This window comes from Triturus cristatus, chromosome 7, assembly GCF_964204655.1.
Source record: "Triturus cristatus chromosome 7, aTriCri1.1, whole genome shotgun sequence".
Lineage (NCBI taxonomy): Eukaryota > Metazoa > Chordata > Amphibia > Caudata > Salamandridae > Triturus > Triturus cristatus.
In genome coordinates, this window is record NC_140590.1 from 320293752 (window position 1) to 320318187 (window position 24436).

Consider the following 24436-nt stretch of genomic DNA (forward strand, 5'->3'; position numbering starts at 1 on the left):
AGTAGATTCTGAGAAAATAGCCTTTAAATCAATATATATATCTGAGCCAGCGTACGGTGCGCTTACGGTGCGCTTACCGTACGCGTACGGTGGCGTGCGCGAGCGCGATTCTGATTGGCCCTTAGATCTTAGTAAACATTCGAATCGGTCGAAACCAGGAAGCGGCGGCCGCCATTTTCTCTCTCGCACTCTGACAGGGGGTTGAAAAACCAAGTGCAAAAACATGTAAAGGGGCTGTTTACACAGCTCCCAAGCACCTAGCCATGTCGAGGGAGTCCCCAACGATCCCCCAAGTGAAAAAAGGCAATTTTAATTTTTTTTGAAAATTTCGCCGATTACGCTTACCGTACGCGTACGGTAAGAAATAATAAAAAAAATACAAAATATCCACATTCTCCCCACCCCGTGTGCCAAAGGTGCCCGAACAGCACCTTTTGTGCATGGCTTATTAGAGTTAAACAAAGCATATATTTTACCTGTCACAACGATGCTCATCATATGTCCTCCATGTGCGCACGGTGCGCGAAGCGCATCGTGCGTTCATGGCCCATCTAGCGTAACGTGGGGACGCGGTGCGCGAAGCGCACCGCGTGCTCACTGTGCGCGCACGGTGCGCGAAGCGCACCGTGCGCGCACGGAACGAACTGCGTTAAGTGGGCGCGCACGCCACAAATGGCGTAAAGTAACTTAGCATTTAAAAAAACATACAAATTCACTGAAAAATCCATAGGTTTCACACACGTTATAGTTAGGAATTAGCATTTAAAAAACCTTGCAAATATACTGAAAAAACCATAGGTTTCACACATGTTATAGTTAGCTGGACATTTTACTGATAAAAAACCAATGACATTCCACCGTTATAGTTACTGTAGGCAACTATAACTCACGCGACCGTAATCCTCTGCTGATGACATATGTGTCTTTATGAAAAAAAAATATTTGTAATATATGTATAGCTAAAATTTAATGGAAGAAGACATGGGCAAATAAGTGTCTAAATACAGTATTAGCATCAGCAGAGGATTACGGTCGCGTGAGTTATAATTGCCTACAGTAACTATAATAGTGGAATTTCATTGGTTTTTTATCAGTAAAATGTCCAGCTAACTATAACATGTGTGAAACCTATGGTTTTTTCAGTGAATATATATATGTATATATATACACAAACGCCAGTTCCGGTTCGTAATCAGGCTGTCACACTTGCGGTCTGGGTCGGGTTACTGGATAACTCAAATCTGTAGCACGTCTTCCTGCTGCTTCGTAGGAAACACCCAGACACTTCAAATTGCTGAAAGAAAGTTTTAATGGCAAAAACAACTCGTTTCGGCTTGCGCTTTCATCACGGTCTACAAACAATTTAAATTGCGCTTCCATTTTAAAGTTCATTTACATAATCCTAGAAAGCGGACTACACCAAAATATCGTGGACATTTGCTGTGAATAAAAACATGTAAACTTATGAAAAGTTTGGGTCCAAACGCACACTAGAAAGGACCACAGTAACTTTTTATGCAAAAAAGGTTTCTAGTGGCGTAGGTTGAGAGCACAGTTACATATACTGAGACGGTGTTGTCAGTCCACAAGCTTTTGTGGTTTATTTCACTATTATTCTCAAAATTTGAGAATCAATATATACATTAACACCATGTCATCTTACAGAACACAATTTCAACAGTGTAACATTACATACAAGGGATTGTATGACAATACATGGTAAAACATTTGAAAATTCATAAAGTAATGAAACATAAAGCTCCAGTCCTATATTGCAAAGAAGTCACACTGAGGCGGAGGTTATCTTAAATTTGCAGACATCAACTATCTACAGTCTCCTGCCTGTGTGTGCAGCCCTGGGACTTAAGAATATAAGTGTTCACACTAGGAGAGTTATTATTTTAAAACTTTTCTCCTCTGGCACTCATGGGGGTATCTTGTCCCAGATGCTGGGGTCAACTCATTTCCAACACCGTATTCAATATGGGGTTTTCGTCAGGACCTGGTCTTGGTGGTATCTATTTACAGGGGAGACAAAAATGGGGGAGGTGTAGGTTGGTAATACCTATCTGACATCATAGTATCTCCACGGTGTCATCTTACAATGATAATTAATGTACCTTGTGTGGAGTCTGCTCTTCCCAGATGTCTTTAATGGGGAGTGAGGGGCCTAATGGTCACCTGTAGGAGAAGAGTTATGAAGAAAAGTTTGCATTTTGTTCTTTTGCGGTGTGGTAATTACAGCTAAGAAGAACGGGTTCATAATTTGGAAAAACTTGCCTGACTCAGCTGCTAATCTTAGTCAATTGTGATGTAACGTCAAGTCCTTGGTGAGCAGATTCTCTGTGGGATGGTAAAAGAACCTGTAGTTATGTATTGAAAAGACACTAATTGGTTGTATGCTACCTGTGCATGTAAAAAGAAAATACCATGGGTTGCGGAAAGCCCCTCGTTCATAGCATTTATATTTTGTTAAACATGCAACAGATGCGTGGCACCAAGTTGTTTTTATGTTAACGCAACCTTATAAAATATACAATAGCGCGTGAGGCGCGAGGTCTTAAAATGGTGATTCAGGCGTCCAGTTTAAATGGTACAGTTCTGATGCAGATTGAAACGCTGCATGCTTAACAAAGCTGATCTGTGTGCCAAACGATTCTATGACAGAAAGCAGCGCGTGCACGGTGTTTAGAAATCGACCTCTGCGTGCTGAGAAAACATGAAGGATTGAATAACTTGCCTGTTTGCTGCAACGTTTTGCAAAAATATTCTCTGAAGGTCGTGTTCAGGAGTGACTTGCAGAATGAAATGTTTATAACTTCCGGTGTTCTGGCAAACCCTGGGCTGGACTTGCTAATTGAAATGCACTCCAGTTTGGCTGCTGGTGCATTATGGGCAAGTGAGTCCTATGTTGTTTTTTCATTGAATAGAATGAGATACCATCTATATCCTTGCTATCTCAGTCATTTCATTTAACCCGTTCATTACTGTGTCACATTTCATAATGAGGTACGCTTCTTTCCGTAATAACAGACTGTCTAGATCGCCCCCTCGAGGGTTGGGCGTGATAGCGCAGAGTACTGTTCACTTCAAATCTTTGTCTGTATGTCTTTTTAAGATGAAATGATTCACCATGGGGGCAGTGAGCGTTTTATTTTTAATCCTGGATCAATGTTGTATGATGCGGTTTTTTACTTGGTTGGTTTTGCCAATGTAAATCTTCTGGCATGGACATCGTATTGCATATATTACATTTCTGGTTATGCAGTTGGTAAATTCTTTATGTTGCCAGCTAATGTTGCCGTCTGCGAAGGTTGTGCCTTCAATGGTCAAACTGCACAAAAAAGTCCTCTCTTTTAGGAGAGGGCCAACAGAAACCAAGGGAACGATACAAACCACAACCGTGGGAAAGGCGGACTTGCCGCCAATATTGCAAAACATAAAAAAATCATCCATCATCAATTTGACGAACATCGCTCTCATCACGGTTTTGGAACTTGGTCTCACTTTTGTCCCCTGGGTCAAACTAGATCCCATCAGATTGAAGATGGAAGCAATGGAACTATTTATGAAGATACGCCTGCGGGCCTTTTTTCAAGACAGACACCACCTCAATGACAGAGGCAACTGGGTTACGTAGCAAATCCAATTTTTGTCTACCTTTTCACAGCATTCCCAAAGATATAATAGCATTTGAACATGCCACTCTATCCTCTCTGAATGCATTGCAACAAAAGAAAGTTTTTGTGCAAAACAACATATCTCATGAATTAAAGATGGCTATTAAATCCCTTATGAACAAACAACAACGGTGATCAAACCCGCTGAACATAGACGGGGCTGTGGTCCTTTGGTCAAAAGGAGCATACCTACAGGAAGGCAGAGGACATGTACACAATCCTTTGTGGTACCGACCTATCACACTAGATCCAACAAAAGAAATTCAAAATTAAATCAGAAGTATTGTCAACGAAGGTGCAGACTTAGGAATCTTAGGTCCCAAAAAAGCGGAATTTTTAATAAACAAACATCCACACACACCTGTAATGTACTTTATTCCGAAAGTTCATAAGAATCCAGCACAGCCTCCAGGAAGACCCATTGTCTCCGGTTGTCAATCCATACTAGAACCGCTTGCCAAATATGTCGACACATTTCTGAAACCTTTCCAGCCAGAAGTCCTTTCGTACTTAAGAGACACCATGGAATTAATTAATCAAATTGAAGGCTTCGAATTTGATGCAATACGTCACATTCTAGTCACCTTGTATGTGACTTCCTTATACACTCAAATCCCTCAAGACGATGCCTTGGACTTGATGGAATTTTATTTGGAACAGAGAATTCAACCTCACAGGGTCCCCACTGAATTAATTCTTTGACTGGCGTTGCTCTGCTAACGGTAGAACTTTTTCAAATTCGAGACTGATTTATTTTTCCAAATCAAAGGGACAGCAATGGGCTGTCCCTTAGCGCCGGAGATGGCAGTACTGTATATGGCCAGATATGAACACCATTACATCTACAATAACAATCCATATCGAGAGCGAATCGTTAAATGGCTCCGTTATATTGATGACGTTTGGTGGATCTGGGAAGGAGAAGAAGCATTACTAAAGGAGTTCCACACCTGAGTCAACAATCGGAATCCAGATATTAAGTTCAGCCTAATGTACAGTAAAAAAAGTCTGTCCTTTCTTTACGTCGAAGTCCAAGTTTCACCAGTGGGGCTCATCACGACTTTATTCACCAAGTCAACTGACAAGAACAGCGCTCTACATTACGCAAGCCATCACCCCAAAAACTTGAAAGACAACCTTCCATATGGACAGTTTTTACATATTAGACGCAACTGTACCAGACGAGAAGTTTACCAGTTCAATGCAAAAGAATTGGTCAGCAAAAGAATTGGTCACCAAACTTAGAGACATAGGGTATCCAAAAAGACTTCTGAAGCACTCTCTGAAAAGCGCGTGGTACACGCCCCGTAAGCATTTGCTCATCAAAAAATGTAAACCAACAACACAACGTTTGGTCTGCGTCTCTACGTTCGGCCCTCATACCAATTCGTTCAAAAAGATTATCAAGAGCAATTGAACCACATTTATTTGCCCTTAAAAAGAACCGGAGTATTGGGCTACAGATAGTACGTGCATCTCAAACAGAAACCAGATGTCCCGATTCCCGTCGCTCGATGTTCAGTCTCAAACCAATTGAAGGACACCACAAGTGTGGTAACTGCTCAGTGTGCAGTTTGACCATTCAAGGCACAACCTTCGCAGACGGCAACATTAGCTGGCAACATAAAGAATTTACCAACTGCAGAACCAGAAATGTAATATATGCAATACGATGTCCATGCTAGAAGGTTTACATTGGCAAAACCAACCAAGAAGTAAAAAACGCATCATGCAACATCGATCCAGGATTAAAAATAAAACGCTCACTGCCCCCATGGTGAATCATTTCATCTTAAAAAGTCATACAGACAAAAATTTGAAGTGGACAGTACTCTGCGCTATCACGCCCAACCCTCGAGGGGGCGATCTAGACAGTCTGTTATTACGGAAAGAAGCGGACCTCCTTATGAAATGTGACACTGAAATGAACAGGTTAAATTAAATGACTGAGATAGCAGGGATATATATGATATCTCATTCTATTCAATGAATAAACAACATAGGACTCACTTCCCATAATGCACCAGCAGCTAAACTGGAGTGTATTCCAATCAGCAAGTCCAATCCGGGGTTTGCCAGAACAGCGGAAGTTATAAACCATTTCATTCTGCAAGTCACTTCTGAACACGACCTTCCGAGAATATTTTTGCAAAACGTTGCAGCAAGCAGGCAAGTTATTCAATCCTTCATGTTTTCTCAGAACGCAGAGGTCAATTTCCAAACACCGTGCACGCGCTGCTTTCTGTCATTGAATCGTTTGGCACACTGATCAGCTTTGTTAAGCACGCAGTGCCTCAATCTGCATCAGAACTGTACCATTTAAACTGGACGCTTGAATCACCATTTCAAGACCTCGCGCCTCACGCGCTATTGTGTATAATAAGGTCACGTTAACATACAAACAACTTGGTTCCACGCATCTGTTGCACGTTTAAAAAAATATAAATGCGATGAACGAGGGGCTTTCCGCTACCCGTGGTATTTTCTTTTTACACGCACAGGCAGCATACAACCAATTTGTGCCTTTTCAATACATAACTACAGGTTCTTTTACCATTCCCACAGAGAATCTGCTCACCAAGGACTTGACGTAACATCAAAATTGACTAAGATTAACAGCTGAGTCGGGTAAGTTTTTCCAAATTATGAACCCGTTCTTCTTAGCTGTAATTACCACAAAATGCAAACTTTCCTTTATAACTCTTCTCCCTACGGGTGACCGTTAGGCCCCTCACTCCCCATTAAAGACAACCTACATCTCCCCCATTTTTGTTTCCCCTGTAAATAGATACCACCGAGTCCAGGTCCTGACGAAAACTCCATAATGAATACGGGGTTGGAAACGCGTTGACCCCAGCATCTGCGACAAGATACCCCCATGAGTGCCCGAGGAGAAAAGTTTAAAAATAAAAACTCCCCTAGTGTGAACACTTATATTCTTAAGTCCCATGGCTGCACACACAGGCAGGGGACTGTAGATAGTTGATGTCTGCAGATTTAAGATAACCTCCGCCTCAGTGTGACTTTTTTGCAATATAGGACTGGTGCTTTATGTTTCATTCCTTTATAAATGTTCGAATGTTTTACCATGTATTGTCACACAATCCCTTGTATGTAATGTTACACTGTTGAAATTATGTTCTGTAAGATGGCATGGTCTTAATGTATATATTGATTTTCAAAATTTGCGAATAATAGGGAAATAAACCACACAAGCTTGTGGATTGACAACACCGGCTTGGTATATGTAACTGTGCTCTCAACCTACGCCACTAGAAACCTTTTTTGCATAAAAAGTGAATAAAAACATGGCGGCCATTGTATCACATATACTCGATTGTATTGGAAATACTGCAACACCAAGAAAATCACCTTGGTATTGTATGTATCAGAAATGGTGCATCAAATAATATCGTGAATATGAGCATCCAACTAGACCAATTCCTGCTAATTCAAATGACATATTGTCTAATTATTTTTTTCCATATCACATAAATCCACTTCATGAAGCCCAAATGGGCAATGCATACATTCAAATACATCAAGTGTCTCTTTTTATTTTTAAGTTCATTCAGATAAAAATGAAAACAGAAAGTGGACTACACCATTACATCGTAAGTCTTGTAGTGAATACAGCGGCCAACTTGACCCTATATATTGTAAGCAGTTATGTCAAAAATAAGACACCAATATGAAGCTTGCCACAATATTCAAAATATCAATTCAACTATGATGCATCAAATAATATCGTGAATACGAACATCAAAGTTAGGGCAAGTTCATGAATCTCCAAGATACACTCTGCAATAAAGCCCAAGTGGGCAATGAAATTGTCCAAATTCACAAAATGTTACTAGGCACTCCTCCCCAAGTGGGTGTGTGTTACGATGAAAGTTCCTCTGGTGTGTCATTGAGCTCACGGTTCCTTGTTTATCACTATCAATAAAGAAAAATTCCTCCAGCTGAGCGGCCACCTGCTCCTCCCACCAGCCCATGAATATATTTGCATAGCTGGGGGCGAAGCAGCTGCCTATCCCTGTGCCCTGTGACTGCTTATAGATGGAATTATCAAAGATAAAAAAGTAATTGGTTCAACAAAAATAAATCATGTCCGAAATCATCTCGGAATGGAAAAATAGAGATATCGAGCGTGTCTTCAGAAAATGCCTCATGGCTGCAAACCTTGATCATGTTGAAAACTAGTATATAAACTATTGACATCCAAGGTTAGAAGAATGTATTACTCTTCCCAATGGATGCCATCGATTACTGTCAATAAATGTGTGGTCTTGTAAATATGCTGGAAGCCCCAATACAAATGGTCTCAAATAGGGATCTATAAATCTAGAAGTATTTTCCAATAAAGATCCTATCGATGAGACAATTGGCCTACCAGGCTGATTTTCAGCATCCTTATGCAATTTGGGCAACAGATATAATATCGGCATTGTAGGATGGGTACATTTCAGGTAGTTAAATTCTTCCCATTCTAACAACCCCTTTTCCCTCCAATCCACCAACATTTCACCAAATCTTCTATTGGATCGCAATGCCTCGTTGTTATTAGAGGCACAGTAACAATTCGCATCAGTAAATTGCCTCATCCCTTCAGATAAGTACTTGACTTTATCCAAAACCACAACATTACCGCCTTTATCTGATTGGCGAATCACAATGGAGCTATCTGATTTCAATCTACCTATTGCTTTGCTTGCATCTGGAAGTTCGTCATGTTCTTCCTATATGTAGGTAACTTTCTATACCTAATTTTTTAAAGATCTTTCAACACTCCTTTTTCAAAAACTTCAATTGCATCACATTGTATATTGGGTAAGAATATTGATTTAAGTTTAAACTTACTAACAGGGTTGATATCCAATTCTAGATTACAGTTGTCCAAATTCAAAACAGCATCTTCATGTTGATCACAAAATTCATCAAGTGTTGTTATAGTATGTAGCATTTCAATATCCTCAATATTCAGGTTACTAAGCTCAGTTGTTCTATTTTGAGACTCACTTTTTAGGGGTGAGATTTACTATTCCCACTCCAGCGTAAGGAAAACCAGGAAAGGTGTTGGCATTTAGAGGGGTAATATTTATTATTTCCACTCAAATCTAAGCACCACTAGGGAAAGAGTTGGACTTCTAAGGTATTTGATTTACTATTCCAACTCCAATCTAAGCAACAGTAGAAAAAGTGTTGAACTTTGAAGGGGTTAGATTCATTATTCCCACTCACTCCAACATAAGCAAAAGTAAGGCAAGTGTTGGACTTTAGAGGGGTTAGATGTACTATTCCCACACCAATCTAAGCAACAGGAGGGAAAGTGTTGGACTTTTGAGGGGTTAGATTTACTATTCCCACTCCTACTTAAGCAAAAGTAAGGAATGTGTTAGATTAACTGTTCCAATTTCAGTCTGACCAAAAGTAAGGAAAGTGTTGGAGTTTGAAGGGGTTTGATTTTCTGATGTAAGCAAGAGCAGAGAAAGTGTACTTTATAGGGGTTAAATGTACTCTTCCCTCTCCAATCGTAACAGTAGGGTAAGTATTGAGCTTTGAAAGGGTTTGATTTACTGTTTCCACTCCCCTAGAGGGAGATGAGCTGAAGATAGGAGGCTGCCCTTTCTCATGTCTCTTCTATGCAGATTATATTGCAATTATGGATTTGACTCCCATTGGGCTGAATAAGAAGTTGATGTCACTGCAGAAATATATGTTGGCACAGTATTTGAAGATAAACATCTCTAAAAGTAAAGTTTTGATTTTGAAATGTTGTAGGAGCAGACATTTAGTAATTTCAAACTGAGAATTTACTTCGAAAATCTCGAGACAGTAGATTCTTATCTCTATTTAGGGAAATGAATAGTGGGTAATGCAGGGAATAAACCCCACATTGAACACAGCTTGCTTTACATGCAAAAGATCTTCGTGTATTTTATAGCGCAATGGGTCGAAGGCACTTTCTAAACTTGTTATCTGTTTTTAAAGTGAAAATCCCCCCAACACATTTATATACTAATGAATCCATTCAAGTAAAAGACTGGAGTTTCCTTGATGAGATAGGGCATGATTTTAAGTAAACTATGTAATTTTAATACATTGGTTCCGACACACGCTATTAGATTGGAATTTGGTCTGGTAAGCTCATTTGTCCAAGGCTTAACCAGGGTAATTCGGTGGGGATACCAGCTGAAGAATAGTGATTTGTATACAATAAGGGTTTCCTATGTCAGGAAATGTTCGGAGAAAAAGCAGATAAATATTCCTTCTCCCGTGACTTCACCATGGCGCTGAATCTTTTCGACGCACAGGAGCAGTCTGTGATGTCCCTCCTGCTCCTGGAATTTAAATCTTTTTTAAAAAGCACTAGCTGTATTGTTAGTTTTCAGAGAGATATCAAGTCTTGTAGATTGAATTCAAGATTGGAGATAATAGTCACGTCAAGTGCCCTGAGAGTGCCCCAGAAATATTTATCCTGGAATTTAGACCATGGTATCTGCTGTTTGCTTATTCTATTTCTCTTGAATCTTTTACCATTAAATGATTTAACAGCAAATTGGTCCCTTTCGATTAAAATAGGAAAAAACTGTAATATGTGTAACTCGTGCATTCAGAACCTCAATCATAACTCTGTTTGTTTGCCCAGCCTGGTTACCGCATCGTCTTCGGTGGCTTTGGCCGATGTTTATACAGAACAACATCAAAAGTGTAGCGTCGGCTCATGAGTTTCTCTTTTATCCAAAGAATGAAACCGTATGTCCAAAATTATTAATTTTTTTTAAGGAGTTTTGGAACTAATTTTAGTTCTTACTATACTACCACTCAAGAGGGAGGAGATTATTAACGTAGGTCCTCCCTTCAGTAGTGTATACTATTTCTTATTGCGTATGGATAGGAAGGAGGACCCCACTACAGGAGGTAGAAATCCCAAAATTAACTCCTGCTTCCATCTTGGGACCTATGGCAACTCTCATGACCAGGCACGTAAGTATTGGGCCTTTTGTACATTATTATAAAGTTTACCAGTGTTTTATACTTTCTGGAATAAAGTTTGCACTCAACTATTGCTGTTAGTGAAGTTTTAGCTATAAATGCTTCCGATCTTTCTCTTTTAAAACAATTTGCACATAAATCTCTGCTGCTACATGGTTGCTCTTTGCACAAAATTGGATTATCTATGAAGATGGTATTGTATGGAAGCTTAATATTAACAAATTGGATATGTACTTAACTCAATTTATTTGTTGCGGTAAAGGTTTTAATTATGTAATCGCAGTTTGACTATTCCGTTGTAATGATGATTATCCCTATTTATATCCTGTTTCATTTAGTGTTCTTACCCCCCTCCAGTATACTTTTGTACACAACTCTTTGCTTCTAAAGGGGAATCTAGATGTGGTCATAAAGGTTATTGATCTCTCCTTCTATAAAATAATTGGCACATAGACCTCTGCTGCTACGTGGTTATGATTTTTGTTTTGTAACGAAACCGTAACTTTTAGGAAATCCTCTTATATTTTAGTTTTATTATAACTTATTTATTGCGGTAAAGAACAGAACATGTAACTGTAATTTGACTATTTTGTTATAAATGTGATTATTTTCTATTTATTCTGTCTTATTTTTTTATGATGACCTCATTTGAGATCCAAATCTTAATAAACAAATTGAATTGTAATTGTACTGTTTCCACTCTAATATTAACAACAGTAGCAAAACTGTTGGACTTTGGAGGGCTTAAATATTCTATTCCAACTCCTGAACATTTTTAGAAAAACTTAAAATTGAAAAAGATACAAATTTCATATTACAAAATTAATAACAAAATAAAAATATTTAAAATAAATACACTTCCCTCCCTACTGCCTAAAAAATCATCCACCAAACACACAAAGATAATTTTAGCAAAATGTATAAATGAAACACTATTAATAGTACATTAAATAATAAATAAAACAATTTGAAATAAAATGAATACTTCGAAAACTTTTTCAAAATCTTATAAATAGAAAAACTGAGCAACAAATTAACAATTAGTTTAAAAACAACATATAACTAAAATATCAATTAATTTAATAATTTACATAATTATCAATTACAAATTCATATAAAATAAACAATTTATATTTCGAATAACTTCTCACCATAATCTCCTACAAACTCAACAACCTGCTACTGAACTAAACATTACTAATTACATTTAGAAAAATCATATTATAAATTACAAGCTATACAAAAAAAACCCGGATATTATCATAATACTAATGCCTACTAATAATACCATAACTAATATATTTAGTTAAAAATAATTTTTCGAACAACTATATCAAAGAAAACAATACTATACACAAGAATATTTAAAACAATATTTTATCCCTAAAAACAATATTCTTTCCATCTATATTCTGTCCCATGAAATTTTGAGTTGACAGTATTTTTTACGCAATTCTTCTATCACAATATTTGTTATTTGATATTGTGAGCCTGATTTGGTTACGAACGACTCGCGGTCGACGGTTCCTCCCGACTGATTATGACTAGGACTCCCATTGGCTTCAATGGGAGCCTGTGTTCCGACTGACAACACAGGCTCCTATGGGGAAAATGGGTGTCTGCGAAAAACCTTGCACCCTGTCGCGGGTACCCCGTGGTGCCTGCCACACTGTGCTTGGTTTTACAGGGGGTACCCTTGGGTACCCCCTCGACCCCAAACAAGAGGCCTCAGGATGAAGAGGGGCCTGCCAGGTGCCCCCCAAAGTCATGGTCCGACAGCCTTTTTGTGTTGGACAAACCGAGTTGGAAAGACTGTTGGAATCCTATATCGTAATGGGTCGGTCGGAAACGCTGTCCGTAGAGCTGTACGAATCAGCTTCGACTGACTCGTATTCTCCGAATGCCGTTCGGAACCGAATCCGAATGACCAAACGGTTCCCCTTCTGACCGTGAGCATCATAATCGGTCGGTCGGAAACAATTCTGACCCACCGATTAAGATGGGTTCTGACATGGTCTAGGGGAATCAGACTGTCAGTTGGAGGCTTTCCAACCGACATCGTAATCAGGCCCTATGCTGGAATACCCTGAATCTTAATCTCCACAAGTGGAAATCCAAAGTCAGGTCAAAAATGGATTCTTAATCGACTGAGCCAAATTACAGGAGAAAACTGCAGCAAGGCCAAAAAAACTGTAGCCAAGGCCAAGTCAAAATCCCAAGATCAGTCCAAGAGCAAATGCAGGGTTCAGTAGATGGAAGCAGGAGAAAAGAAATCGAGGGAACTAACAAAGGTGAAAAATAAAAAAGGTGTGGGAACGGAATCATGGGTGCAAACTGAAACTTTAAGCGAGGGAGTCAAAATAATCAATGTGGTCAGACACAGCCTTCTGCATCCACTAAGATTTTATAGGCTCCTGCCCTCTCTGACTTGGACGTCAAGTACCGTTCCTCTGGTGGATAGTGCAGCATGTTTCAGACCCTACTCTGGAAGCTGTTGCCCTCCATGACCGTATTCTCCTTTGCCCGGTATTCCATGTCCTCTATGGGGTATGCTTCCTAATTCTCACTTGTGGTGTCACACGCTGAAACCTAACACTCATGCATGGAGTTTAGAAAATTCAGAGTTTGGTGCTAGTTTTTTCTGTTGAACAGCAAAGGAATACATATTATGCATAACATAGGCAGCGGCAGCTGGTAGTCTCTCTTCAATTGTGAACCTAGTGGAAAGGGACGGATGTTGACAGGGAAGTGGATATGGGTTCTCCCGTTTACAACTGGGCTCTGCCCCCCTATGTTAACCCAGACAGACTTTAGGGATTCCAATAGATTCTGTTGCAGCTTACTGTACATGCTCTGCTGACTGTAGGCCTACTCATAATCCAGCATGGATAATGCACACAATAACTCTCCCCTGAGAAAACCATGGCCATTGTCTTGACCTGTCATTGTAGAAACACACAGGAAAATAATCTTTTGTATTATTCATGCCAACAAGGTCGGGGTAGCCTCTGTAATACACCCCTGCATATCCGTGTTGGCACAGTTGCCCCTGGCAGAAACCTACCACTGTTGCAGTTGCCGCCTCCAAGGTCCTGATGTACCAGGACATAGGTATGCGGTAGATTTATTGCAAAGCTGATAGACGTCATGTGTTGCCATCTCATAAATCAGAAGAAGAGATGTAAGTGGTTGGGTAGTTGTGGAGCAGGATCAACTCAAAATATATCTCGAAAGGTGAAGGGGTGCTATTTCCAAAGGGTTGGTCTGTAGATCTGGAAAAAGTATGATAATTTAGGCTCATTCAAAAACATTTAAACTGCGCTTGTCATAGTTTTTGGAACTCGTTAACGTACCTTGTACAAGATGGATGAAAAGTGGAGTGAGGTACATCAATATATTTTAGATTTTAAAAACGTTTGTAGGAAGTAATGGCGTGTATGAGGTCATTGTGTTTACTGGAGAAAATAAAGACGAAAAAACAATCAATATAGAAATGTTTATGTTCCAAATCAGAGTGCATAAATTACACAAGCTAGGAATGATGTTGTGTTGCAAAAATAACTGTGAAGAACGAGTTACTTACCTTTGGCACAACTCATTCTGCCACAGGTTCCTCACCATGTGAATATTCATGTAACAAACTGGATTTAGATTTTTTTCTAAGGAACCGTTCTTGCACATCAAAAGTGGTGCCATCTAACTCTGCTGCAACCCTGTACTGCCTCTAGAAGGGAAGGCGCAGAACCATATATAAGGGCCACTCCTGCATGATACACTCAGTTTATCTTTAACTTTTTCCGCACACTCATATGTGGATCAACCGAAAATAGAAATGAGAATTTGCTGAAACTTGGAACATTATTAACTCTCCGATGCCCACTCCACATATTGGGGAACAGGGATGATGGTGAGGAATCTGTGTTAAGTTAGAGTTTCAACCAGAAAGAACGTTACCAAATTTAAGTAACTTGTTCTTCTGATGCATACTTTTAACCACAGATTCACTTTTTGAATAAACACCAAAGCAGTACCTCTCAAAAGGTATAAGGGCCTAAGAATCGGCAAACTCCAGGAACCTCTGCAGGACTGAGCAGACGAAATGGACCTCCCTGTGTGCTTGATGCAGAGACAGTGATGACTGGTGAATGTGCATACAGCTGCCATTGTAGCAGCCTGGCAGACCACCACTTACCATCACTGTTGTGGCTGCCTTCGCTATTGTAAAATGAGCCTTTAGGCTTTCAAGGGGTTCCATCCTAACCAGGGCATAGCATGTTTTTGTGAACAGCACAATGCATCTGGACAGGGTTCACTTCTGTACTGCCTTTCCCCATTTTGCCCCAGCAAAGACCACAAAGAGCTGGTCCTCCACTTGGTACTCTCTCATGCCCTCAGTATAGAATCTGAGAGCTCTCTTTCTTTCCAGCTGGCGAAGATTTACCTCCCCCCTTAGAGGGATGTGGGGTCGAGAACACCCAACGGCCAGAATATATAGATCTGGTAGATGGGCGAATAGCCACAAGAATAACATGCACAACTTCAGCAATAAATCGAAACTGCTAAGTTGCTGCTATTCAGTTTCCATGCATGGAGGTCCAGGTTGTGGATACTCTATTGTAAGACCCTACCCTGTTGCTGAGACGGGAGGTCCTCCTGAAGAAGTAGACTGATCCCATTCTCCTGGCCCAGTCAGAGGCAATCAGGATGACCTGTGCTCGGTGTGTCCTGATCTTCATCAGAACGTAGCTGGAGAGGCAGGTATGGGAAGGTGTAGAGAAGACCAGTATTCCACTGTAGGCTGCTGTCTCCTAAGGAACCCCATGATGGAAACTCAATGTGCAATAATCTTGACACTAGGGATTCTCAGCAGTTGAGAAAAGATGTAACAAAGGTGTGCCTTGGTGGCTTGGCGAGCCAACATGGCAGACGCCAACTAGAGGAGCTCCGATCCCTCTGGCCTTCCAAATCCAGCAACATCCTTTAAAAAAACCCGAGAGTGAGCCCACCGGTATCTGGGGCTGGCGGCAACATTCCTGAGAGGTTAGACGGTGCACCCCTGTGTGACACTGTCTGGACGAGAGGATGTATGGCGTGTCTGGTCAGACTGTGCCCCGCCTCCACTGACATCCTCGGTTCTCTGTGTTGCTGTGGCCCAGTGGATCCACAGACTGGTGATCTCGCAGACACCTGAGAGTCGCAGGCCTGGCTGGAGCTCACAGAGCCAACTGGGAGAGAGCCTATAGAGTGACCCGACGGGGTTGCTTTACGGTGGGAATGGAGCCTAGGCCCACGGGGCCTGGAGCCAACCAAAACCTGCTTCTGGAGCTGAATTGTGAATGTGAGACACAAGGCATGTGCACAACCCAGAGGAGGGCTGGGACTATCCAGCGGCTACACTGCCCGCGATGTTGGAGGGCTAGACATCCGGCAGCCGCGCCATTCCCCGGGGGATCTGAGAGGGCGGCTGTGGAGCTGGTGGCACCCGCGGCACACCAGAGTTGTGGACTGGATCCCGCCATCAGGCGGCAACAAACCCTGGGCACAACTGACTGAACTGCCACAGAACAAAGAAGGTAGGCCACCATCCACTGGACTCGTTTGGGACGCCCTGCAACACTCTGACCCCTAAATCGTTGCCTGGGGCCACCCCAGAGATTTCTTGGCACCCATGCTGCCCCTGACGTCGGGGACTGGATCCGGCCATCTTGGTGGCAGTGGACCCAGGGCACAACTCACTGAACTGCCTAAGAACAAAGAAGATGGGCCTGCTGAGAGCTACCGCACTTCTGAGGGAGGGGCCCCCTTCCTCTTGACTCGTTTGGAACCCCCCTGTAGCACTCTGACCCCTGCATCGCTGCCCGGGGCCGTCCCCAGGGGCTCCCTGGCACCCACGCTGCCTGTGATGTCAGGGGCTGGGAAGCCGGTGACCGCGCCGCTCCCCCAAGGGCCCTGGGGCCACCACGGTACAGACAGCACCCGACACACATCGGAGTTGTGATCCGGAGTCCGCCATTGGGCGGCAGCAGGCACCTAATTGCACCGCATCAGACGTGGGAGAGTGGGCCTACTTGGGGCTGCCACGCTACTGAGGTAGTCGGTTCTCCTGACCTGCCAGAAACACCTTCTGCAATCTTTGGACCCGCATGGTGGTACTGGGGCCCCGGGTGGTGTGTTGACCAGTGACGGCACCTGGAATTAAAACACATGAGAGGAGTGCCAACGGCCGGTAGGCCTGGCTGGAGCTTGGGGAGGGGACGCTTTGGGAGTGATCCTGTTAGAGGGTCCCCCTGGGTGGGGCTAGGCGAGCGAGCTAGGCCCGTTATGGCTTGGGACCCGGGGCAGACCGTTTCCGTGAGGCCCGTCCCGTGGCGTTCTTCGATGCAGAGCAGCATGTGGAGTGGTCCCCCGGAATGTTCCTGGCGATCCACGGGTCCCCGTGTGAAGATATAAGGTGCTACGGCCCCGTTTGACCCGAAGGGGGTCCCCCCACTTTGCCATGACAAAAGACAATTCTATAGCCCCTCCAACGAAGCAAAGCACCTTAGACCAATATACTACCACAAATACAGGAGCGGCAGGAGGTCCAGAAGGTGCACAGTCCACTCCAGACAATGCCGCTTTGGGTGCAGTTGGGGCGGAGGTATCATTTCAGCAACAGGACCTCAGGGAGGTAGGGTACCGCATCACTGAGAAGGAAGCCAGAGTGTCTACAGTAGAAGACATGGTCACGACTCTCCAACAGCAGGTCAAAAAACTGACAGTGGTGACCTATGAATTGGCCGCACAGGTGGAGGATGCCTAGGGCTACGCCCGGCGAAACAAACTGTGCTTCATGGGATTCCCAGATGGATGCGAAGGCGCCTTCATGGAGACATTCCTGATGCAGTGGTTATGCTCGCTCCTGCTGGAAGATATGCTCTATCCTTGTTTTGTTGTAAACCGTGCCCATTGGGCCCTCATGAAAAAAAGCCCCTCACCCCCCCAGAGCGAGGCCCGGGTCCAGTGATTGAAAACTCTTGAATTACCTCAATAGTTATGTTCTCCTCAAATTTGCTCGGGGCAGTAAAGCCAAGCTCCCATACGACTCTCAGGACATCATGATATTTCCCGACTATACAAAAATAGTCCAGCAGCAGCGCCAATCATTTGTGGCGGCCAAACGCCTGCTCCGGGAACTCAATCTTCAATATATGCTTCTTTTCCCCGCTCGGATGCGAGTCATTTACAAGTCGCAGTCCCTGTTCTCCGACACACCTGAGGCGATATTCGGATGGACTGATGAAATTATACACCTTAGGCCACATACACCACCACCACTGGAATCCGACTCCTCCCAGGCACACACATTTGATGTTACACATTTTATACCGTTAAGGCACAGACACAGGGGTACTGCTACTCTTGAACACACCATTAACAAATGGCATCCCCCTGACTGTAGATGACTGACAATATCTCTATGGATCAACTTGGATGGATCTGCATCATGACGTGGAACGTGTGGGGTATCCATGACAAAATCAAAAGGGCGCAATCCTGAAGCAGGACAGAAGACTAGAAATTGACATATTGCTACTACAAGAAACCAACCTAATAGGAACAAGGGCTCCATGCATGGCCCGCTTTGGGTTTGTTCAGAACTTACACTCTGAGTTCAACCGAGGCACCGCTATCCTGATCCATTGCAGGGTCCCATGTAGATCCACCAAGACCTGGACGGACCTGGTTGGGCAATATACTCTGGTGACAGGATCACTATATGGGGAATCACTGACGCTAGACAGTTTCTACGCCCACCCCCCCCCCCCCTTCCCTGGGGTCAAAGCTTTGTTGACAAGGTCTTGCACCTCTGGGTGGAACTACTGGATGGGCTTTCAGTGATTGGGGAAGACTGGAACAACATCATGGTGCCGGAGGACAGATGGCGCGTGGAAGGACCTTGCCGGGGCGCGGAGGCTTCATAGTTGCATTTTCTGGTGGCTTCCTTGGGGTGGACGTATGCATGGAGAGCCCATCACCTGTCAGAATTGGGATATACCTTCTTCTCCGCTGTCCACGGGTCCTTTTCTTGGTTGGACTATTTCTTTCTTTCAGGTCCTCAGATACATAGGGCCACAGGGTGTCTATCCTACCACAGAGGCTGTCCGGGGCTGTTGGACCACTCCCCAGTAACACTTCAGCTGCAGGTGGGGCCTCGGAGAGCTGCTTTCCAGTGGTGCATGTCACCTTGGCAACTATGTAATTCATCGTACAAGACCATATTGCATCAAGGGATTACAGTCTATCTGATACTCAACACAGGCACTGCCCCCTCCAGAGTAATCCTGTGGGAATCCCTAAAGCCCACACTGAGGGGAATAGATGTAAGTTTCTGCACCGGAGAGGGACAACGCCATGACGCGCAGGTAGTTGAGTTGGAAATCCGACAAAGAACCCTCAAGGCCATGATCAGGGATGGGGTGGAGCCCAAACTAGACGTAATCTGGTTCTCTCCCAGCAGCAACAACATCAACTGCTCATGAAAGAGGAGGCTTGGACTGCGTGGCAGGCAACCCAGAGTAGGATATATCAGTGGCGGGACAAATCGAGTAGGATGCCGACTCCGGTGCCGGTACTACGTGACGCCACAGGTAGGCAACATACCTACCCACAAGCGATTGCCCAGGCCTTCGCTGCATATTATTCAGAGTTATATGCCAGATCAAGATGTCTTGTCCCGTGATCGAATCCAAGAATTTCTGAAAGACATCCCGCCAAAAACAATCTCGGATGACACCCAAGCACAATTGACATGCCAATTAGTGAGGAGGAACTTGCAAATGCACTGTCGGGCCTGCATTCCGGCCGAGCCCCGGTACTCAATGGGTTTCCATGCGAATTCCTGAAACTATACAAGTCCCAATTAGGGGTACACTTGCTAAAGGCACTACAGGAGGCCTTCGAGTCACAGATCCTCCCACCGGATTTGCTGAAATCATGGTGTTTCATAAACCCGGCATCCCCGAAAGACCCCTCTTCTTATAGATCTATGCCATTGCTGAATATAGAAGCCGAGCTGCTGGGTAAGATTCTCGCGGATCGTCTCCTTCCACACATATCCGATCTCGTCTAACCTGACCAGGCAGGTTTCATGCCACACCGCTTCACACGCCATAACATTAGACGGGGCCATAATGCCTTAGAAAGAGCGCCCGAGCTCGGCCGCCCCGCTGCCATCTTTTTAGCGAACATATATAATGCCTTTGATTTACTCAGTTGGGAGTACATGTTCCCTCTTTTACAGGCCCTCAACTTTGGACCAAAGTTTTTGATGTATATCCGTCTACTTTACACAGACCTTACTGCCTCAGTGTGAGCGGCGGGGCGTGGTCAGACCACTTCCCTATTCCCAGAGATTATAGACAGGGATTTCCCCCACTATTATTTGTGCTGGCGGTTGAGCCTTTGGCCACATGTGTAAGGGTGGTCCCCCTGGTGCTCAAGTTTGAATGGTTCACGGGACTGTCAAACAGGATCGCACTGTACACAGACAACAGGCTCTTCTTTCTTACAGATCCAGGGTTGACAGGTCCACGAATCCTACAGATTTTACGAGTGTTCGGGGAGACCTCAGGCTTAAGTACAAACCCACTGAAGTCAGTCCTGTTTCCCTTCTTTGGGGATCCGGGCCGCGGACACCCAATCAATCAATTAATTTATTTATAGAGCGCACTACTTACCCGTAAGGGTCTCAAGGCGCTAGGGGCGGCGGAGGTGCTGCTACTGCTCGAACAGCCAGGTCTTGAGGAGTCTCCTGAAGGCCAGCAGGTCCTGGGTCTGTCGTAGGCAGATGGGGAGGGTGTTCCAGGTCTTAGCGGCGAGGTGGGAGAACGATCTGCCACCGGTGGTCGCTCGGCGGATGCGGGGACGGTGGCGCGGGTGAGATCAGGGGAGCGTAGCTGGCAGTTCGGGGTGTAGAAGTTGAGTCGTTCATTGAGGTACGCTGGTCCGGTGTTGTGGAGTGCTTTGTGAGCGTGGGTGAGGAGCTTGAAGGTGATCCTCTTGTTGACGGGAAGCCAGTGCAGGTCCTTCAGGTGGGCTGTATTGTGGCTGTGGTGGGGGATGTTGAGGATGAGGCGTGCAGAGGCGTTCTGTATGCGTTGTAGTCGTTTCTGGAGTTTGGCTGAGGTTCCTGCATAGGGGGCGTTGCCGTAGTCTAGTCTGCTGCTGATGAGGGCCTGGGTGACTGTCCTTCTGGTGCCGGTGGGGATCCATCTGTAGATCTTGCGGAGCATGCGGAGGGTGTTGAAGCAAGAGGAGGAGACGGCGTTCACTTGCTTGGTCTTTGACAATGCGGAGTCCACGATGACTCCCAGGTTGCGTGTGTGGTTAGTGGGCATAGGGCGTTGATCTCGGTGTGCTTCCAGCTCTCCGGGAAGGTGCTGTCTCGAAGAAGCTGTTGATGATCTTGTGGAGATGGGGTGCGATGGTGGATGTTGCTTTGTTGAAGATGTGGTGCGGGCAGGGGTCAGATGATGATCCGGAGTGGATGGTGTTCATGATTTTGATGGTGTCTTAGTCGTTGACGTGGGTCCCAGACAGCAGGGGGTCGATGTGGCTGGGGGGCGGTGAGTCAGAGGTGTCTGTCGGGGGTCCTGGTAGCTGAAGCTGTCGTGGATATGTCTACGATCTTGCGGTGGAAGAAGGTGGCTAGGAAGTCGCAGAGGTCTTGTGATGGCGGGATGTAACTTGACCCATGCCGGGGATGGGTTTCAATAACTGGGTATCTACATATCCCCGAACGCGACCATCCCATGGACATACAACTTAAACCCTCTATTGCCACGCATCCGAGAGGAGACGAAGACATGGTCTTCCTTGCCTCTGTCCCTGGTTGGACGATCTGCCATTTTTAAAATGGTTTCCCTGGCATGATTATATCGGCTACAGAATTTCCCGTATGATATTCCACAAGCATGGTTTAAGCAGATCAACTCAGTCCTCAATAATTTTCTGTGGGGTGGTGGTGTGGTATGGGTCGCCCTCCACACCTGCATACAGTCCACCTACTGTGGAGGTATAACTGCGGCAGACGTGTATGCCTACTACTGTGCCTCCCACCTGCTCAATATTAATGAATGGTGGTACAGCGCACAGACAGACCCAGCGTATGCAGTGGAGAGACGAGTGATGGGCAGCCAGCCGCTGAAAGACCTTCTCTATAGTCAGATGGGAATAGCTCACCTGCCCCCAGCAACTAGAGTGGTCATCTGGTTATGGCGACAGGCAGTCCGGCGGTTAGGTTGGGGGGGAGGGCTGACTCAGACAACCCCACTATGGCATGGAACCTTCGTCCGACCAGTAGCCACACTTCCAGGGTTTCGAGCATGGGACCTTATCGGCATATACACGCTGGGTGACACTATGAAAGGGACTGTGCTCAAATCATTCCAACAGCTACAGGATGAATATCACCTTCACCGTAGTCAATTCTATATATATATATATTAAGGACCTAATGGAGATACCAGAGTTAAACCCACTGGAGGGGCGGCTGTTGATGGGTGACATGGGCACACACAAAATTAGGCAGGTATACCAAACCCTGATTACACATAGCCACACAACTCTAGATGCACTGCTAGTTACCTGGAAGGGAGATGTCGAGGGCCTGGATTTCGACGACTGGACAGAGGCACTGGCAAGCCCCCGCTGTGCCGCCTTTGCATCACGCCAACACCTAATTCAATTTAAATACTTGCATCGAGCATACTTCACCAGGTCTCTCCTCTGGCGAAGGGGGGTAATATCCTCTCCTGCATGTCTCCATTGTGGTAGGGAGGAGGGAACCTTCTTGCATACAGTGTGGAGTTGTTCCGTGCTCCTGCCCTCTGTAGGGGTGTGACCTCTTGCTTCGCTCAGGTGTTGTCCTGGCAGATCCCACTTGAACCCAAGTTAGTTCTTCTACACAGTACGGAGGTAATAAGTGGTAATAGATACAAACAGCACCTCTTGTTTTTGGGGCAGACCCTGGCCAAGTGTGACATGGCCCAACACTGGAGGGAGGTTTCCCCACCCTCGCCGGGTGGATGGAAGCGAGCTATAGAAAAATGTATGGGATTGGAACTAGCAGTAGTCCAGGCATGTGGCTGCCCCAAAAAACACAGAAAAATATAGAAACGGTGGCTGGAGTACAGAGGAATTGATTTGCCCCACACACCGTACTCAGTCCCTTTTAGATCAGAAGACACATTCATACAGCCATAGATACAAGAATAGCGGGTAGCCCTTCCTACCTGAATGCCGTGGACCATCATTTTGGGAAGGGTACGGGGTGGAGTGCTCGGTCTGTGCCAGGAGTTATCTTAAATGTTATAATATTGGTATTGCTTTGATTTAAGCTACATATCTGGGCCTTACAGGCCACATTGTATCACAAATAAATTTCAATAAAATTTGTTTAAAAAACAAAAACAAAGGTATGCCTCTCCGGGCAAAGATGCATTTTACCATCTTTGAATGGAGATGTCATCCATGGTCCAGCAGCTGGCGTCTACTAAGCTTGTTCGCCCTGGAATCCATTAAACCCGCTTAACTTATTAACATTAGTAAAAAAAATAAAAGAATGAAGGTCCAGCCATTTCCAGAGACACAGTGCCTACTGGAATAGGATACAAGACCCCACACTGCCTTGTTTGTTGAAGAACCAAATGGCGGTTGTGTTGTGAATTAAGACTTGAACCTGCTTAGTGGATGAAGGCCTGCACAGCCAACTAGATGGCACAAAGCTCTAGAAGACTCATAGGAAATTTCTGCTTAGCTGATGACCAGATCCTTCTGATCCTCATGTCTTACAGTGAACACCCAATCCAGAGACGATGTGTCCTTCACTACTGTGAGGTCTGGTTGGAGTAGGGAGAAAGATTTGCTGCAAGTCAGATTGGTGTCCAAGAACTGCAACGAAATGAACTAGGCAGATTCCTTCAAGATACAGATGCTGCTCAAAAGGCAACTCCGATGCTGCGTCCACTAAAGATGGAGGTTCCACTGGTAGAATTGTATGTGCCAATGGACACTTGAGACCAGCAAGATGCACAAGAGCCTCAGAACCATCTGCGCTGAAACCCAGGAATAAGTCTGAAACATTGGTGTCCTGTCCTAAATATCCTGGCCTGTCTGCAGGAGTGAAAAGGCCTTGAAAACCACAGTTTCCGAATGGGATCTTCTGTTTAGGTTGCAGGTGGGACTTCGGCTCAGTAATGGAGAACCCCAGAGAAGAGAGAAGGGTGGCCATTGTTTACAGGTGACAGTGACGAGCCCTTCTTCAGCAGTCAAATGTCGCAGTTTGGAAATAACTCGCCGCAATCTGTGAAAATTGACCTTGACCATCGCCATCATCTTTGCAAATACTCAAGGAGCTGAGGTGATGCCGAAGGGTAGAACAGATAACTGGTACTGTGCCAACCCTATCATGAGCTGAAGGAACATTGGTGGGACTGCTTGATGGGCACTTTAAAGTAAGTCCCTTGCAAGTCCAAGGGCACTATCTGGTCCCCTGGATCCAGGGCTTCAAGGACTTTGGCTGACGTCAGGATCTTGAACTTGTCCTACCTTATTTAAAGAGTTTTATATAGCGCTGGAAGACCCGGTGGTATCAGAGCACTTTATAGAATTGAGACAATGACAATATATCCAAAGGTCTAGAATTAGCCTGAGATTACTCCATTTTTTTTGGTACCAAAAAAATCTCTTTAGGGAATTTTCTCTATGGCCCCAGTGGC

The 24436-nt window shown here is 44.4% G+C and overlaps 1 protein-coding gene across 7 annotated transcripts in view; it reads left to right on the forward strand.

The window, feature by feature from the left end:
• The window catches only part of DNAAF3 (dynein axonemal assembly factor 3), a 249240-nt gene that overhangs the window by 54183 nt on the left and 170621 nt on the right, over positions 1 to 24436 (forward strand). The window lies entirely within an intron of this gene.